Raw genomic sequence first — 4,782 nt, forward strand, 5'->3', positions numbered from 1 at the left:
AACTCGATCATTACTGCATATAGATTGTCTATGGTGATTCCAAATAATATATATATATGCGTCGATATGATATGTCAAAACATTGTATACGTGTCCCGATATTTAAAGTGCGTAAAATAATTACAGAAATTAAATGATGATAATTAAAAGTGCGATAATTAAATTGCGATAAATAAACTGCGATAAATAAAATGTAATCAGTTAGTTAGGAACAGTTAGCTGGAACAGTTAGCGTGGATTCTTAACAAAATTTTTCATAGTTAATTTGGTTGTTTCTAACAGATTTTATTTTGTCATATGTTTTCTTCATATTCCACTTGTTGGATTCTGGGAAGTCAAAATTCAAATATGAAATTGAATGAAAATGGTTATTCTGCGGTGAACGAATACGTATATCGGTGGTTGTAAGTAGGATAGTAAATGACTGTTGAATCAACTTCGACGAATGTACAATGTAACTTATTAAGATGAAATCTAATTATTCATCGGGTATTACCTACCCGTTAAAAAAAATTTCACCATTAATATTTTGTATAAAAGAACTTTTAATTACAATCTTTATGAAAACATATATACATATATATTTTCTTCAGATGAAATCATGAATTTAATGAGTTAATATGATATTAATCTCATTTGCTTTTCGGTTTGAGCTAGAATAAGAAATCTCTAAAACTTTTTGAAACCACATATTCTTCGCAGAATATCAATGAAGTTATGGATCAATACTTCATCGTTCATTATTGTTGGTACTCCTTGGTATCTATGGTGCGTATGATGTTGATGTTTGTGGGACAGATTATGATGTCGAGACGTGTGATGCGGATGTTGTTTGTTAGTGGTGATGATGGTATTGTTGATGTTATTGATGGTGGTCCTGATTATGCTGCTGGTGCTGCTGCTGGTGTTTGCAACCTTAGCACCATGTTCTCCAAAGCCGTCACGCGAGCGCAAAGTTCGTTAACTTCTGCTAGTACACCGGGATGATTGGCGGTTGGAGCGAGCGAATGAACAAGATTTGTAATATGGGATAGTATATAATCGTGACGAGATACTCTAGAAATAAGAGAGAAAATGGTGTTTCGAATAGGTTCGCCGGTAAGTGCTTCAGGTTCATCGCCAAGAGGGCAATTTGGTGGATGGAATGGATCACCTTCTTCTTGTCTCCAGTGATTTAGTATATTACGAACCCATCCCCAATTCATCCAGAATAGATGATGGGAAATTGGTTGATCCTTTTCGGTGACGCTGCTTTCGGAGCCCGAATGGAAATCCATATCGGCATAACTGTCGGAATCTGAAGAATTCGAACTAGATGCGGAATCCATCTTGTATAATGGGGAAAATGAATTTTTGGTATGGAATAGATTATAGGAGTTAGATTTGGTACTCTTCAATACATAATTTACATATGTATATATAATACCAAAATCCCGTAAATTACGGAGAATCTTTGAAAAGATATCAGTCAAAGTTCGCAATAACAGATATGCTAAGATAAGAATTCGTCTATACACTATCAATGCAGTAAATGCAGTAAAACGTGTCTAGACTTATGAATGATAAGTAGGTAATTTCCTAAGGATGATAAGCATATGATTTCCGACTATAAATGATAAGCAAAACTTTTGACATGTAGACACGGTCGAAGTCCAGACTCATTAATGCATCCTAGCAACTACTAGTTAGACACACTAATGCAAGACCTAGTTCACTACGACCACCGCTCTGATACCAACTGAAAGGACCCGTCCTAATCCACCTGGACGAAGTCATCAACATTTGGTCCCATTGCGATGATCGGCTCCAAGTAATGTCCTTATATTGAGCAAATGCACAGCGGAAGACTTAATTCGTACCTGAGAATAAACATGCTTTAAAGTGTCAACCAAAAGGTTGGTGAGTTCATAGGTTTATCATAACAATCATTTCAATATGTTAATAGACCACAAGATTTCATAATCATAAACATAATACACTCGCAAGTGTATGTAAAGCATTCTAAGTGGTTGAGCACTTGGTAACCATACTTAACATTTAATCAACGTCGCATATTCCCTTTATTATGAAATCTCACTACACCGTACCAAGTGTAGTCACCAAAACGAAGTACTGTGCAACCGTTGAATACTGGTCGTCCAGTCCGGTTGGGGTTGTCAGGCCCGATAGATCTATCAACAGGATTCGCGTTTACAATACCCATGTAAATAGTAGTTACCAAGCTACAGGAAAATATGCCAGTGGTACAACTCAACGTAGAATATATTTTTAAGTACTTGTGTCTATTTTGTAAACATTTATAAAAGCAGCGCTTGTATTCTCAGCCCAAAAATATATATTGCAAAAGCAATTAAAAAGGGAGCAAATGAAACTCACTTTTGCCTTGAAGGTATTTAATTCGACTTGGTCTCCGATAGATATCACGAACCTAACCATATATATAATATATCAACATATTTTCTTTTTAAGTAATCGTTACATATATATATACTTTTAATATTTTCTTAGTCCGTGGTTAGCAGTCCGATGTTAGTGGTCCACAATTAGTTGCTTAAATAAAATAAATAAAGAACCCATCGTATTCGTATTGATCAGAATTAATCTCGACCCATGGTACCATGTTGTCAAATGACGTGTTGCGTACATAAAGTATCGTGTTGTCAAATGACGCGTTGCGTACAATCATGAGGTCTTATGATTAATCTTCTCGTGTTGTTTACGGGTGGTCCTGAAATATATAAAATCAAATCATAAGTAATTATATATAAAATATCATATTAATTAGAAAAGATATGATTAATTTACTTTTTCTCCAAATATTTTCGTAGCTAAACTAGCTTCGGATACCCAATCTTGTTTTAGTCGTAGTTTCTTCATTACAACTCCGTTTTTGTTGGTTCAACTTGCCACTTCCTTGGACCGAGTCAAATTTTTAAGAATATGAACTGAAAATACCTTAGTTTGTATTCGAAATCATAGGTTATAGGTCAAACTTTGGTGAAACTTATGAAAGTGATCATTTTCCATCATAAAAACAACATTTAATGATCATTTTTCTAAAAATACATACACTTTGAGTTAAACCATGAAATTTTTTATGTGTTAACATATTCATAAGAAATATCATTTTTCCAGAACATGAACTTCCAATTCAAAGTTCAAGATGGTTTTTAATTATCCAACCCAAAACAGCCCCCGGTTGCACTCCGACGACGTAGATTCAGTTTTTAAGATGTTATTTGTAAAACCAAGTTATATCTTGTTAGGTTAGCATATCATTATGATATATTACAGGTCTTGAAGTGTTTTAAAGGTCAAGTTAGAAGAATCTATTTAGTTTGCGAATAAGTTTGAAATCATTCAAACTATGTTCTTGTTGTTAAAATTTTATACCACAAAATAAGATAGCTATATGAATATGAATTGAATAAGATTATGAACAAGGTTACTACCTCAAGTTACTTGGACAAAGTTACTTCAAAAGATAAGAAATAATCTTGGAATCAAAGAGTGGTGGAGTTAGATCAAAAGGTTGGAAGTAAACTTCTTCAAATGGGTGGTTATTTTGATATGTTCTTGAAAGAGTTTTCTTATGGTGTTTAAGGCTTGTAATTGAAGCTAAATGTTGGAGAAAATGCTTGGAGATGATCAAGTATGAAGTTAGGAGTATTTTGAGAGAGAAATGAGGGTGTAGGTATAAGAAAATGGAGTGAAGAAATGGTGTTCATTTATAAAACCATTTTTAGTTTATAAAGAAAGAAAAGGATTCCTAATTTTTTTTCCTTACTAATAATTCATACTACTTGACAAATCCTAGTTACCTCATATCTAGAGCAGTAATAATGTTGATTAGGATGTTTATTTGATGTGTATATACCAATAGTAAATACGTATAGAAGCTGGGTATGATACGGGTACATATACCCTAGATATACATATAGAAATCTTGAGGAAACGGAACGAGAATTCAAATATAGCTATCTTTTGTGAATATACTTATATTGTTTTATGTATTTAAGTCCTTAAAAAGTGATTAAATATATTATATATACGATACATGTATAAGCATTATAGATTATAAGTATATATATCAAAGAATGTTACGTATAGTTATCGTTTTGAAAACTTAAGTTAGTAGTTTCAAAATATACTTATAACTCATTGTAATTAGTACACAATGAGATGTTAAACCATCCTTAGATCATGTTAAATATATATAAATACATATATAAACACAAACGTATAATTATCGTATGTTATATAGTTCGTGATATCATCGGTCATATTGGACGGTCAAACGTTGTGTAAAACTCTTTTCAAAAACACAAGTCTCAACAATTTGGATTGCTTATCATGTTGGTATGGTTTAATTTATGTAAATATTAATCTCATAAGTATAATTTGGTCAGAAAATTCTGGGTCATTACACAATTGATCACCCAAGTTGACCGGCGATTCACGAACGTTACAAATTTGTAAAAACTACATGTTGTGGTATATATAGACATATATATATGGTTGACATGATATTATGATGAGTAAGTATCTCACTAAGTATATTAACAATGTGTGATATACATAAGAAATGAGATTACTAAGTTAAGAAACTCGAAATGATATATATAACGATTATCGTTATGATAATGTCTACTAAATACATATGTATCATATTAAGATATTGATACACTATATTTAACATGATAAAATGATATTTGAATATATCATTAAGTGTATTAACAATGAACTACATATGTAAAGACAAGACTACTAACTCAAGAATTT

Source organism: Rutidosis leptorrhynchoides, chromosome 11, assembly GCF_046630445.1.
Source record: "Rutidosis leptorrhynchoides isolate AG116_Rl617_1_P2 chromosome 11, CSIRO_AGI_Rlap_v1, whole genome shotgun sequence".
NCBI classification, from domain to species: Eukaryota; Viridiplantae; Streptophyta; class Magnoliopsida; order Asterales; family Asteraceae; genus Rutidosis; species Rutidosis leptorrhynchoides.